The sequence below is a fragment of the Salvelinus fontinalis genome, chromosome 7 (assembly GCF_029448725.1).
Source record: "Salvelinus fontinalis isolate EN_2023a chromosome 7, ASM2944872v1, whole genome shotgun sequence".
Taxonomy (NCBI): Eukaryota; Metazoa; Chordata; class Actinopteri; order Salmoniformes; family Salmonidae; genus Salvelinus; species Salvelinus fontinalis.
Window position 1 is genome coordinate 35507992 of NC_074671.1, and position 16379 is coordinate 35524370.

A 16379-nucleotide genomic window follows, 5' to 3' on the forward strand; every position below is an offset into this window, starting at 1 on the left:
TCACTGGTCACCCCCAAAGCCAATTCTTCCTTTGGCCGCCTCTCCTTCCAGTTCTCTGCTGTCAATGACTGGAACGAACTGCAAAAATGTCTGAAGCTGGAGACTCTTACCTCCCTCACTAGCTTTAAGCATCAGCTGTCAGAGCAGCTCACTGCACCTGTACATAGCTCATCTGTAAACAGCCCATCTATCTACCTACCTCATCCCCATACTGTATTTATTTATTTATCTTGCTCCTTTGCACCCCAGTATCTCTATTGCACATTCATCTTCTACACACCCTACCATTCCAGTGTTTAATTGCTATATTGTAATTACTTCGCCACCATGGCCTATTTATTGCCTTACCTCCCCTATCCTGCCTCATTTGTACATACTGTCTATAGATTTTTCTACTGTATGTGTAACTCTGTGTTGTTGTATGTATCGAACTGCTTTGCTTTATCCTAGCCAGGTCGCAGTTGCAAATGAGAACTTTTTCTCAACTAGCCTACCTGGTTAAATAAAGGTGAAATAAAAAAATATAAAAGTATGTGGATACCTCTTCAAATTAGTGGATTCGGCTATTTCAGCCACACCAGTTGCTGACAGGTGTATAAAATCGAGCACACAGCCATGCAATCTCTAAAGACAAACATGGGCTGTCCACTTACCAATATCTGAACAATAAAGCCTCATCGAAATTGCAACAAGCGGTTCTGTGAAAATTGACTTTAATCAGAAGCCACTGCCAGACTTCTGGATAGGGCTGCATGAAGAGTTTCTTGCCTTGGCAAATCACGCTGTTAAGACACTGATGCCCTCTGCAACCACATACCTATGTGAGAGTGGATTCTCGGCCCTCACTAGCGTGAAAACTAAATACAGGCACAGACTGTGTGTGGAAAATGATTTAAGACTGAGACTCTCTCCAATACAACCCAACATTGCAGAGTTATGTGCATCCTTTCAAGCACACCCTTCTCATTAACCTGTGGTGAGTTATTCACAATTTTATTCACAGGTTTTACATGTAAGATGGCTAAATAAGGAGCAAAATTATTGATTATTATTATATTATTTGTGCCCTGGTCCTATAAGAGCTCTTTGTCACTTCCCACGAGCCAGGTTGTGACAAAAATGGTTAATAAAGGTATCGTATGGTGTGTGTAGTGGCAGGCTTTCAATGATGGCAAAAAACTACATTTGAGAGGGCACTGACCCTGGTGCTAGAGGGGGTACGCAGCAGTAGGTTGAATGTTTGAAGGGGTACGGGCTACAAAAAGCTACAGCATACAATGACATTCTAAACGATTCTGTGCTTCCAACTTTGTGGCACAAGTTTGGGGAAGATCCTTTCCTGGTTCAGCATGACACAAAGTGTGGTCCATACAGAAACAGTTTATCGAGATCGGTGTAGAAGAACTTGACTGGCCTGCACAGAGCCCTGACCTCAACTACATCAAACACCTTTGGAATGTATTGGAATGCCGACTGCCAGACCTAATGGGTCAACATCAATGCCCGACCTCACTAATGCTCTTGTTCCTGCATGGAAGCAAGTTCCAGCAACTATGTTCCAACATCTATTGGAAAGCCTTCCCAGAAAAGTGGAGGATATAGCAGCAAAAGTGTTGTAGCAGCGAAGGGGGGACCAACTCCGTTTTAACTGGTACTGGGGGACCTTCAGACAAGTCTTCTGAGATTTGTGGGTGTTCTAGAGCTCAACAACGAACATGTACAGTACGTGTTCGTGCGAGTCTCATATTTCCACAAAGGGGTCATATTAGTGTGTAGCCCAAACTGTTTGGACGCTACAGACAGAAGTTGCTAGCTGTACCGACTTCAGATGAGTCCCAAGATGCTTGTGGGGGTCATAGAGCAAAACGGAGTACATATTCGTGTTTGTGAGGGTCTCGTAATAGTTTGGACGCTAAATCAAATCAAACTTTTATTTGTTACGTGCCAAATACAACAGGTGTAGACTTGTTGTATGAGAGTTAAGAACATATTTATTAACTAAACTAAAGGGGAAAAAAGTACCACAATAAAACAACAATAGCGAGGCTATATATAGGGGTTACAGGTATTGAGTCAATGTGTGGGACTACCGGTTATTCAAGGTAATTGATGCAATATGTACATATATGTAGGAGTAAAATGACTATGCATACTAGCAGTGTGAAAAAAAAATGCAATTCAAATAGTCCGGTTAGCCATTTGATTAATTGTTCAGCAGTCTTCTGGCTTAGGGGCATAATCTGTTAAGGAGCCTTTTGGACCTAGTTTTGGCACTTCAGTACTGCTTGCCGTGCGGTAGCATAGAAAGCAGTCTATGACTTGGGTGGCTGGAGTCGTGGACAATTATTTGGTCATTCCTCTGACACTGTCTAGTATAGGGGTCCTGGATGGCAGGAATCTTGGCCCCAGGGCCCTACGCACTACCCTCTGTAGCACCTTGCTGTCGGAGCAGTTGCCATATCAGGCGGTGATGCAACCAGGCAGGATGCTCTCGATGGTGCAGCTGTAGAACTTTTTAAGGATCTGGGTACCCATGCCAAATCTTTTCAGTCATCACGACTGTCTTAGTGTGTTTGAGCCGTGATAGGTTTTTGGTGGACACCAATGAACTTGAAGCTCTCAACCCACTCCACTACAGCCCCGTCAATGTGAATGGGGTGTGTTTGGCCCTCCTTTTCCTGTAGTCCACAAACAGCTCCTTTGTCTTGCGCACATTGAGGGAGAGGTTGTTGTCCTCGCACCACACTGCCAGGTCTCTAACCTCCTACGTATAGGCCGTCTCATCGTTGTCGGTAATCAGGTCTACCACCGTTGTGTCGTCAGCAAACTTAATGATGGTGTTGGAGTCGTTCTTGGCCACAGTTGTGGGTGAACAGGGAGTACATGAAGGGACTAAGCACACACCCCTGAGGGGCCCCTGTGTTGATAATCAGCATGTGTTGTTGCCTAGCCTTACCACTTGGGGGCAGTCCATAATGAAGTCCAGGATCCAGTTGCAGAGTGAGGTGTTTAGTCCCAGGGTCTTAGTGATGAGCTTTGTGGGCACTATGGTGTTGTACGCTGATCTGTAGTCAGTGACCACCTTTCTTACATAGCGGTTCCTTTTGTCCAGATGGGAAAGGGCAGTGTAAAGTGAATATTGAGCTTGCGTCCTTTGTGAATCTGCTGGGGCGGTATGTAAAATGGAGTGGGTCTAGGGTTTCCGGGATGATGGTATTGATGTGAGACATGACCAGTCTTTCAAAGCACTTCATGGGTGCAACCTGAGTGCTAGGGGGCGGTAGTCATTTAGGCAGGTTATCATGGAATTCTTGGGCACAGGGACTATGGTGGTCTTCTTGAAACACCCAAGTATTACAGACTCTGTCAGGGAGAGGTTAAAAATGTCAGTGAAGACACTTGCCAGTTCGTCTGCGCAAGCTCTGAGTACACGACCTGGTAATCCGTAACTGGCCTTGTACATTTGAACCTTTTTGAAAGGTCTTGCTCACATCGGCAACGGAGAGCGTGATAACACAGTCATTCTGAACAGCTGGTGCTCTCATGCATTCTTCAATCGCTACAGACAATTAGTGAGAAGACCGATTTTCGGGATGTCTCATGGGGATTTTTTTAATTATTCGTTTTTTTTCGGATATCCACTATAGGGGGTTAAGGGGAAAGTAATTGAATAGTAACTGAAAGTAATCAGATTATGTTACTGAGTTTGGGTAATCCAAAAGTTAGGTTACTGATTACAATTTTGGACAGGTAACTAGCAACTGTAACGTATTACATTTAGATTATAACCCGCCCAACCCTGCTACTGAATATGACCCTAATGTGTTTTTCCTGAGGTAATGAAGCTTGTTGGATAGACCAGTGATGGACTGTGATGCAAAAATAAAAGAGAAGTACGCCTAAGTATTTGAGAATTTGTACCAAATGGAACTCTATTCCCTGAGTAGTGCACTAAATTGGACCAGTGCCAATAAGGGATAGGGTCCCATTTGGGACACATACCTAAATCAGGACTAGCGTATTCCACAGGGGTTGCTGCAAGTAGTTAGTAGCGATCATCATCAAGATCTATGGTAGAGTGAGTGGGCGTCTCTAATGGTATGTCTACGAGAGCGTTCACTCACATCGAAACATACAAATCTATCATAAAAAAGTATTTCTGTGTTTTTCTATTTAGGTTGGTTGAGCTGGGAAGAATTTGCATGTGGATTTTAACCACCTAGACAGTAGAGGTTGCATTTTCAACTGAAAACGTTTTTGAGTGTTGTAGTATTTTGAAAGGAAACTCATGAGCGAATGGTGACAATTATGCTGATGTAGCAGCCAATTTAGATGTTGAGATGTAAGCATCAGTTTCAATATAGAAAGCTGTTTACAGTTTGTACCTTAGAGATCAACATGTTCTTTCAACCTCTTAACTCAGCATGCAACCAAATAACAAGGTAACTTGATACTCTGTGTAGTCTCTGAGAAGTGAACATGGGCTGAGTTGTCAATGGCAGTCTATTACCTATATAGTACACTACATTTGGGATGCACACATGTCCACACATTCACCATGCATCAACACACAAAATGACCTGTGTCAAAACTTACAGGCTACAACAACACTCTCACCACATAAACACCCTCTCCTCCTCCTCCTCTCCTCATTTCCGTCTCTTCCTTTGAACAATAGCCAACAGGTCACCTGGTGGGGTAGCTAAAGTAGTCTGAGGACAAGTGATATACTATCTATTTCAGCATGCAAAAAATAAAACATCTCTTGTTTGTTTGATTTTGTCTCACCTCAGGGGTCTATACCACGACTCTTCTTGACCGTTAATGATGTCAAAGTAGATGATAACAGTATGATTATTCCGCATGGCCGGAGCACCTCTTTAGCGGCGGAGATGTGTCATATCTTAAATGACTGTTGATTGCAGGACTCGGGGCCTGTAGTTGAAAACTAAAAGCCTTGTCGCCTCTGAAGAAGTTTTATCATCGCGACAGGGGGGAGGTGGTGAAAAGCCCTCTCCTATTCATCAGAGAGCATTCAGACAAAGCATATTTAACCACATAAAGGAGAGAAAATAGCCAGGTAAATAACACCGACCGGGGTAAAGATTTCTCCCATCTTGACAGGCTTAAGTAGCCCTATTACATGATGGCCGCTCGGGCTTTCATCTATTACATCAAGGCGGTAGAAAAGAAAATTACAATTGTTATTCCCCATCTGATGTGCCCCTATCCACCTATTACCCCATTATAGTGTGTGTGTGTGTGTGTGTGTGTGTGTGTGTGTGTATGTGTGTATGTGTGTGTGTGTGTGTGTGTGTGTGTGTGTGATACAGGGGCCCAACTCCCAGCATCCTCGGACATCGCCCTACATTTTATTTTTTGCTTTTTTGTTTTTCACTTTTATTTAACCAGGTAGTCTAGTTGAGAACAAGTTCTCACTTGCAACTGCGACCTGGCCAAGATAAAGCACAGCAATTCGACACATACAACAACCCAGAGTTACACATGGAAAAAACAAAAACATACAGTCAGTAATACAGTAGAACAAAAGAAAACAAAAAGTCTATATACAGTGAGTGCAAATGAGGTAAGATAAGGGATTTAAGGCAATAAAATAGGCCATGGTGGCGAAGTAATTACAATATAGCAAGTAAACACTGGATTGGTAGATGTGCAGAAGATGAATGTGCAAGTAGAGATACTGGGGTGCAAAGGAGCAAGAGAGCAGAGAACTGGAAGGAAAGCCGACCAAGGGAGGAATTGGCTTTGGGGGTGACCAGTGAGATATACTTGCTGGAGTGCGTGCTACGGGTGGGTGCTGCTATGGTGACCAGTGAGCTGAGATAAGGCGTGGCTTTACATGATGGATGGTGACTTTATCTACAACAAACAGGGTCAAGATACAAGCCCATAGGCACAAGGTGCTTTACCCACAGAAATTCAATCACTAGACTGGGCATCCATTATCAAGTCAATGATGCCATATTGGGTGGACTAGTGTCCCCATAGGACTAAAAGCAGGAATTCAAACCAGGAATTTCAGCATTCAATCTCTTTTCTTAGAAACCAGAGAGAACAGAGAACAGTTGGAGGACTGGTGGACTGGTCCACCGGACGCGCTACCTGTCCCAGACCTGCTGTTTTCAACTCTAGAGACTGCAGGAGCGGAAGAGATACTCTTAATGATCGGCTATGAAAAGCCAACTGACATTTACTCCTGATTATTATTTGACCATGCTGGTCATTTATGAACATTTGAACATCTTGGCCATGTTCTGTTATAATCTCCACCCGGCACAGCCAGAAGAGGACTGGCCACCCCTCATAGCCTGGTTCCTCTCTAGGTTTCTTCCTAGGTTTTGGCCTTTCTAGGGAGTTTTCCCTAGCCACCGTGCTTCTACACCTGCATTGCTTGCTGTTTGGGGTTTTAGGCTGGGTTTCTGTACAGCACTTTGAGATATTAGTTGATGTACGAAGGGCTATATAAAATAAACTTGATTTGATTTGATTTGGTGGAGATGGATTGTCCTAGTAGAGTCACTGTGTACTGTTGTTGGTGCAGTGGGGTTTAATGCTAGGAGCAGATGGTGAAGCTTGTTATGCTAAATAAATATAATTAGCACATTCTTTATTTACACACACTCAGGCAAATACGTATGCATGCACACAGACGCACAGGCATGGATGCATGCATATACGCACACACCCCACACACACACACACACCTTTACCACTCATCCCGTTTTATACGGTAGCGGCGCTGACCTGGAACACACCTATCAGCCTGAACTTTATCAAATTCAGATGAGAGAGAGGGGAGAATGACAGAAACTCCCGACGGGGCTCAGAGCGTCTGTGACACAGAAGGCGTGCAGACATGTTTGTCCTATATAGTCCACTACTTTTGACCAGACCCCTATGGACTCTGGTCAAAAGTAATGCACTGTTGAGGGAATCAGGTGCCATTTGGAATACATTGACATTCTTATCACCCCAGTGATCCCATTACAATTAGAGGAGGATACTCAACAAGTCAATATAATTAATATAATTATTAAAAAGGCCTTGGACAAAGACTGAGCTTAAATGAACACCGGGAGGATGAAGATATTAAAGGAGCACTCCAAATTAAGGTATACTTTCTTTCTCTTTCTGTCATTCTATGTTCTTTCTTCAGTGTTCCTTTTCTATCATGCAGTTTTATTTTGCATGTTTCAAGGTTGATTGTTTTCAAATGTCAAGAGGAAACTCATCATAAGGTGGATTAGAGAGAGAGAGGGAGGGATAGTAGATGTAGCTGTGAAGGAATAATGCAAAAATAATTGTGATTTTCTGTGTGGTGTCATACTGTCAGAGGTTGAAATGTGATTTTCGTGTATAATAGAAGTGACCTCAAATGACTTTCCCACTTGATACTAATTTCCACGTTTATCGAAGAAATTACTACCATCGGATGACAAAGCATATAATTCCAACCAATTTAACCCCTACCATAGTAGTATCTATTTTATTACAATTATGATCAATATAAAGTTATGTTAAAGATGCCATAATGCTAGCCGACCCTGCTCCACCTCTGACACAATGTGCTCAGTGCACCTTACCTCTTGGGTGATAAAAATGTGTTTACTGAACTGATAATGAGCAGGTGTTATTCATTTTACCATATTTACATAAGAATGTGATTAATCCTGAAGCCGGATCAATAGTGAATGCTGCAGATGTATTTGTCTGGTAGTGTCGTGGGAGTGCTGTGCTGTGCTGTGCAGTGCTCTCTTACTGTCCTGAAACGTATGTGTTTTATAAGCCGTACACCCTCCAATCATTCCCCAGGCAATGTGTTAATGGTGCCATGGCATGTGGAGGAACACAAGAGCTTAAGCATGATGGTATTACTGAGGAAAAAACAGGGACAGAAATCATGATGCTGTTATGCATATTTAACACTCTCTGTACCCTGGTCAAACGTAGTGCACTATATAGGGAATAGGGTGCCATTTGGATACAAGGGTCTTTCCAGGAAAAGAGTGCCTTTTTCTGTCACTTGGATATTTAAGTAGAAATTGTGCACCAATATTGCATTTTAAAAGCCTGTTATATTAAATAAAGTGCCCCTTAATATAGACTGCATGGAAAATAAAACAATTACTAGATTTGGAATATGAATAAAGACTTGCTAAAGTGTTAACAATCGGCATTTTGACATGTCACTCCACACATCCTCCTTGACTTACAGGAAAATTTTAACCCACTTAATCTCAAAGTTTTCACCATTATTGTAAAACCCGGGTTATTTTTTTATTTTTACAAAGATCTTTCTGAAGATGATTATATTTTAATGTGATTAGTGATTCATTTATGTATGTCCCTAATTTTAAGCTCAACCATGTTGCACGAAACGAACTCTCAATTTAATATGGTGAAACTATTCCTATTAAATACTTTTTTTCAAAATAAACATTGAACTTCTAATAGTTAAATCATAGTGTGAAAGCAGTTGAGCTGGCTTTAGTGTTTAAGGCAATTTTCTGGTGTTTGATGGTGGAAAACTGAGTGTGTTGAGCATAACACGTCAACCCTGTTACCCATCGATAGACTGGCTAAAAATATATACAAAAATTATATTAATTGTAAAGCTTGCATTCAATTGCATACAACAAGCTTCCATTCCCCTTGTCACAAGGGGATTTGGGGCTGAAATTGTCAACCCTGCTACAGTCAACCCTGCTACTTTATTTGGCACTTAATAACCCTTTCATGCGTGAGTTCCAAATATATCTAACGGTCGCCCCAGCGTGAGTTTTTTTATGCAGGTGATGTTAGAACGTTCTCTCCATTCCAGAATGTGATTGTTACGCAACAGGACATTTAATCCGCGCTGCCCTCAAACCAAGGCACGCAGCCTGTTTTTATTGATAGGCTGTTTTCAACTTGTCAATTTAAAATTATTTTCTAACAAGTTTTATATTTTCTAAGAACTGTTTGAATTGAGGTGTGTTCCGCCTCATTCATTCACATAAAAGTAGTAATTTATAATTTTACGGACCAATACATTTTTTTGACATTTCTGACCCGGACAAAATTCCCCAAACACTTCCCAATTGTTCGTGCAGTTCAAGTCTGCAGACATTTGACATTTGATCATCTCCCGTCCTGCGTGTTCACATTGTCCGTCTGTTGCCTGCAGCCTGCATCGGTCATAGTTGTTTTCGTTACCAATAATAACTTTGGAAATGTGTGCGTTTCTATCAAAGTAAGTGCCTTATTACATTATAATAGTTTATGCATGTCGTGTTATGCCGTTTCTACTGTAACATAATATTTTAGTGTATATTCCTTATAACCGTGGTCACGTGAGGTAACGTTACTCATTTCATAACCTTTATGGTGTTATATTCAGTCGTGCTTATGTAGCTAGCTACATTATTCTATTAGCTCTGTAAAACAATGCCAATTGCGTCAGAGAAGTATTGGCTTGTTGCATTTTGAAGCTACCCTGGAATAAATGAAAAATATCTTCTTTTACCACTTGGTTGTTTTCTGAGTGCATTCCACAAAGCCGTTTATCATGTCCGCCTTATCCACTGTCCCCATTTTGAGGTTATAGTCAAGCACGCAGTCTGGTTTGATGTTTCTCTCTCCCGTCAGGTGGTCCACCTTCCCTGTGGCCGACATGGTTGCTGTATGGACAGTGGAGAGGACATGGATGTCTCATTTGTCATGCCACTTTACTGCCAGGCGTTGACATTTCTGATTTTGTATAACAGGTCATTTAAGATGGCAGTAGCATTGTTGATGAAATGCAGTCATCACAGCAGAACTAGGAAGCAATCTTGGGAAAAGAGGGTGGCAAAGAAGGGAAAAGGGATCTTCTTTACTATCCCCATGAGAAGGACTGTCACCAGGAAGGTATACATTTCACTAATTGTGGTTGTCCCCCCCTCTCTTCTCCTGTAGCTCCAAGGCATAGCGATTGGTCTCTGCTATGTCTCCCACCAGCTCCTCTGTCAGAAACAACTTGAAGCACTCTGCCTCAGATGAAAATGGCAATGGGCGTTTCACTCCAGACTGGGACTCATCAAAGCAAACAGCAGGGCCAGGAGGGGTGAAATGGCTGGCAGCCTTCCAGCTACCACAGAACTTTTGTACTTTATCCACTGTCGGTCTGCCTCCATCACCACCAGCATCTTCAAAGGGAACTGGGATGTTGTCAGTGAACAAGGGGTCCTCAGACTCAGGGTTCTCAATGCCTGGGGGGCAGCTCCTCACTGTCACTGTCAGAATCTCCGCAATAGTGAGTTTTCTCCTTTTGAAAGACATTGCTAATGCTACAGCTTAGCTCACAAGCTACATACATAAACAACAACACTGAATGACTCAGAGTGGGGGTGAGAGGTTACGTGATTGACTGCCTGCCCTCACCATTTGTATCAATAAATCACTATCAGAGATTTTGGGGTGTGGGATTTGATCTATTGACTATTTTATTCAAGTTTTTCAAGTCCCGATGATACAGTTGAAGTCGGAAGTTTACATACACCTTCGACAAATACTTTTAAACTCAGTTTTTCACAATTCCTGACATTTAATCCAAGTAAAAATTCCCTGTCTTAGGTCAGTTAGGATCACCATTTTATTTTAAGAATGTGAAAGGAGAGAATGATTAATTTAGCTTTTTTTTCTTTCATCACATTCCCAGTGGGTCAGAAGTTTACATACTCTATTAGTATTTAGTAGTAATTAGTATTTGGTAGCATTACCTTGACTTTGTTGTCCTTAAGCCATTTTGCTACAACTTGGAAAGTATGCTTTTGGTCATTGTCCATGTGGAAGACCCATTTGCGACCAAGGTTTAACTTCCTGACTGATGTCTTGAGATGTTGCTTCAATATATCCAAATAATTTCCCCTCCTCATGATGCCATTTATTTTGTGAGGTGCACCAGTCCCTACTGCAGCAAAGCACCCCCACAACATGATGCTGCCACCCCCGTGCTTTACGGTTGGGATGGTGTTCTTCGGTTTGCAAGCCTCCCCCTTTTTCCTCCAAACATAACAATGGTCATCATGGCCAAACAGTTCTATTTTTGTTTCATCAGACAAGAGGACATTTCTCCAAGAGGTACAATCTTTGTCCCCATGTGCAGTTGCAAACCGTAGTCTGGTCTTTTTATGGCGGTTTTGGAGAAGTGGCTTCTTCCTTGCTTAGCGGCCTTTCAGGTTATGACGATATAGGACTTGTTTTACTGTGGATATACTAGATACTTTGTACTAGATACTTTGTGAATTTAGATTTAGAAATTTAGATTTTGGCCACTAGATAGCAGCAGTGTATGTGCAACGTTTTAGACTGATCCAATGAACCATTGTATTTATGTTCAAAATGTTGTATCAAGACTGCCCAAATGTGCCTAATTTGTTTATTCATAACTTTTCAAGTTTGTAATTGTGCACTCTCCTCAAACAATAGCATGGTATTCTTTCACTGTAATAGCTACTGTAAATTGGACAATGCAGTTAGATTAACAATAATTTAATGTATATGTCCTGGGAAATGTTCTTGTTACTTACAACCTCATGCTAATCTCATTAGCCTTCGTTAGCTCAACCGTTACGAGGGGGACACACCCATTTTGTAGAGGTTAATATAATTGCTCTGGTGTGGATATGTGAAAGCTCTTTTCTCACACTGACTCCATTAGTGTCCCCTCTATTTTATTGGTGGTATGTATCAGTACAATCAGACCAGGGAGCTATGCCCTGCGGCTGCAAAAACACACACACGCGCACTCACATGCGCATGGATGCATATACACAAGGGCAAACACACAAACACAGCTATTCAAACTCCTACCAGGCTTGACAGTGGAGCCTCTCCTAAAGCACCACACTGCTGTGTTCTTCAGTGCACTCGGTCCTTGACAGGGGCAGAACCAAATCAGGTTTCGGTGGAGAGACTCTGTGTTCACTGGGAATAATCGCAGTGATTCGAGCAGCACAGCTCCACACACATGGAGCGGAAGCCAACAAAAGGGTAGAAAACATATTCCTCCCTCTAGGTACTCAAAAGGAGAAAAATGAAAAATGCTCCGGAAATTAATTGTTAAGCAAGAATATCATGAATTGATTTATGTATATTCCTCCTCTGTCTTTTTCTGTGGAAAAAAATCATTTCCACATGACCTCTTTTATCTTTTCACAAAAGTGCTTATTATGAATAGTGCCTGGTTTGATTTGATGGTTAAAAATCAGTGAAGAAAAACCACCACATTGCTTGGTATCTTAGAATTCCGCATTCCAGGAAACACTGAGATTGGTTAGAACCAAAATCAAGTGAGAATCAAAATGTTCCATTCAAAAGATTAACAATCCGTAATGTGTCATCTGTCCTCGATATTGATTGTTTATAACAGGGTTGGCACAAAGACGTGAGTAAAGAAGCCATCATCAATAAACTTCAATAGGCAGCTCTGACGACCTTAGGGGAGTGTTTAAGTCAAGTCTTTGAACAGTCAAAGCAATCATAGATGAAACTCAACAACACACACTTTGAATGTGTCCCAAACAACACCCTATTCTTTATATAGTGCACTTCTTTTAACCAGAGACCAGTGTATATAGGGATTAGGGTTTCCTTTGTAAGGCTAACCCTGTGTTCTAGAGATGTTTTCATCTGTGATTGTCCTGCCTGTTAGTCAACCCCCACTGTTCCAAATGGCACCCTATTCCCTATATAGTGCACATCTTGTGTCCAGAGTCCTATGGGTCCTGTTCCAAAGTAGTGCCCTACATAGGGAATAGGGTGCCATTTGGTACATAGTCTTTATCACGTAGTTTCAGCCAGTGGTCTTTTTACTGTGTTTGTAGTGTTTTCTTTCTCTGTCGGTCTGCCTGTTGAACGCGATCAGACGTGGCTAGTCTATTAGCAAAGTTAGTGATTATCTCCTGAGGATAATTCACTTGTACCATCTCTATACTTGTGCTTGCCTTGGTGATACCAGTTATGAGCCAGATGCAGCACATGCAGAAGACATGCACACAGCATTAAGCACCTGCAGGTTGTTAGTAAACACACTTGAAAAGCACCCAGTAGAATAGGAGGAACTTAGCTAATTGTTATTGAATAATTATTGATGATTAGTTATTCTATCTAGATCTCACAGGGTACAAATAACATGTAGGTTTTTGCAAAACCTGCATTCTTGGCTAGGTAAGAAGGAGCATCAAAGTGTTTGCATGCTTTAATGTTGCTCATTTTTTGGGGTAGTTTCCCCCTACCATTATAAACTTGTTTGATTGTAGGACTGTATGTTCTTCAAGAGTTAGTATTGCCATTGATATGAATACCTCAAAATTGTAACGATTCTCGTCTGGTGAAGGAGAAGAGGACCAAAATGCAGCGGCGTAAGTGTTCGTCATACTTTAATAGAAAACTGAATACTACACAAAATAACGAAGAGAAAACAAAACAGTTCTGCAAGGTGAACAGACACTACACAGAAAATAAACACCCACAACCAAAATGGGGAAAACAGGCTGCCTAAGTATGATTCTCAATCAGAGACAATGATCGACAGCTGCCTCTGATTGAGAACCATATCAGTCCAAACCCAGAAATACAATAACATAGAAATAGAACATAGACTACCCACCCCAACTCACGCCCTGACCAACCTAACACAAAGACATAAAAAAAGGAACTAAGGTCAGAACGTGACAAATATTAAGTTGCAGAATTAGTCATGTCACCCAAAAAGCCTTCCACTTCCAGATTCTTTGTTACGTATTTACGGTACTGCCTCAACATTAACTAATTTCTCATGAAAGCAAAAACAACAAAGTGAAAGTTATCTTACCTCAAGAAAAGCTGAAGGATGTGAATTATAAAATGTATTTAGTTTCTGTTTACACATTTTATATTTATTGAAACGAAAACACCACACATTCTCAATGTTTGAAAATCTGTTGCAACATGATGGTGGAAGTTGCAACATGATGGTGGAAGGAGGAGAAAGAGAGAGAGAGAGGCAGAGAGAAAGAGAGGCAGAGAGAGAGGCAGAGAGAGAGAGAGATAGAGAGAGAGGCAGAGAGAGGCAGAGAGAAGGCAGAGAGAGGCAGAGAGAAGGCAGAGAGAAGGCAGAGAGAGAAGCAGAGAGAAGGCAGAGAGAGAGAGAGAGAGCGGCAGAGAGAGTCAGAGAGAGAGGCAGAGAGAGGCAGAGAGAGAGCGGCAGAGAGAGTCAGAGAGAGAGGCAGAGAGAGGCAGAGAGAGAGGCAGCGAGAGAGGCAGAGAGAAGGCAGAGAGAAAAAATAAGAGAAAGCCAAGCAGACAAAGCAGGCATAAACAAGTAACCTTGTATCTCCAGCTGTCCGCAGGTCTGTTGACTGTCACTCCTGTCAGCTACACAGACCAGGTGTCATAGCAAAGAACAATTGTTCGTCTCATGGGACCTGTACACACTCAGGTTGTACAACTGATGCACAACACATGTTCCACAAAGGTTGTGGTAAAACAGATCATTTTGGTGAAACATTGGAGTTTGTCTGCTCAAAAATTATTACACAACCTTTCCCGTATGGAAAAAACACATGATTTCACATGCTGCAAATGTTTTGGGAAGACTTCACATGTAACATTTCACATGTGAAAACATGTGGTTTTGGAACATTAGAAATCCCAGGTGGTGTCATACTTTAGCTAAACAGTGTACCACTGTTTAAATCCACTGTACCACTGTTTAAAACCACTGTACTATTTCATTGTTTTACTTACAATGGTTTGGGATGGTTTGAGACCATCTGGGACAGTCATTTTACATCCTGACGACTGGTAAAATAAATATCTTGAGAAACTCTTACAAATATCCTAACATGGTCTTCATCTTTAAAAAACACATAAATTACACATGATCACATGTTTCCAACATCATGTGATTTTTCACTAAGGGGCATGCCAGCAATCTGAATTTCCTGAACGTCACCAGGTTTGTGGCCATGAAACGATATCGACCACAGATTTATTGGCAAGAATACATTTCTGCACTTCTAAACGTTCCCCAGAATCAAGTCAATAATTATGTGATTATCTGACAACACCAACAAAAAGTAGCAATACTCAGGGACACATTACATGCATTAATGTCTCACCAGTGCCACCAGATACAATTCTTATTTTCACGGAACATAACGTATATCCACACACTCTCAAAAATAACAGTATAGTTGCAGTACAATGTTGTTCCATGGTGTGCAAAGGTCAAATGTACACATATGATATCTTCAGAGGTACACAGGAATTCACATGGTACTGGTTGGTAAGTTTTAGTGTACATGTGCAGATCAATGGTACATTTTTCTACACAATATATTCAAAATAAGGTACAGTCATTACTGCACTTACAAATGTTAGTGGGGGCAATGTGCTGGCGCGGGATCATTAGCATATTTGGGGGCATGGTTTAAAATATGTTGTACTTGTGCCAACCATCAATGGAAATGTTGTACAAGTTTAAGTGATTTATTGTTATGTTTAGGACATCCTTTGACGTCAGTGCTGCTAGACATTTTTGGACATTTCACAGTAACTTACTGTAGCTAATCCTTCGCACTGAACTGGTATGATGGTGTGGCAGGGACTAACTTTAAATGAAACATTGGTATGGCTCTTTAGTATCACATGTGCTTACGTCAGCCTTTAACAAGGCTGGGGAACTGACAATCAATCAATCACATTTATTTATAATGCCCTTTTTACACCAGCAGTTGTCACAAAGTGCTTATACAGAAACCCAGCCTAAACCCAAGAGAGCAAGCAATGCAGATGTAGAAGCATGACAGCTAGGAAAAACACTCTTAAAAGGCTGGAACCTAGAGAGGAATCAGGCTCTGAGTGGTGGCCAGTCCTCTTCTGGTTGTGCCGGGTGGAGATTATAAGACTACATGGCCATTAGGGCCAGATTTGTCTTCAAGATGTTAAAACATTCATGACCAGCAGGGTCAAACAATAATCACAGCGGCTATAGAGGGTGTAACAGGTCAGCACCTCAGAAGTAATTGTCAGTTGGCTTTTCATAGGTAAGCATTCAGAGGTCGAGACAGCAGGTGTGGTAAAGAAAGAAAGAAAGCAAGCAAGAAAGAAAGGAGAGAGAAGGTTGAAACAGTAGGTCCGGTACAAGGTAGCACGACCGGTGAACAGGTCAGGGTTCCATAGGATACCAGGTAACACAGGAGAATTACACCAGATTTGATAGACTGACCCTAGCCCCCCTGGCACATACGGTGCCTTCCGAAAGTATTCAGACCCCTTGACTTTTTCACATTTTGTTACATCTTATTCTAAAATGTATATAACAGTTTTTTCCCCTCATCGATCTACACAAAATA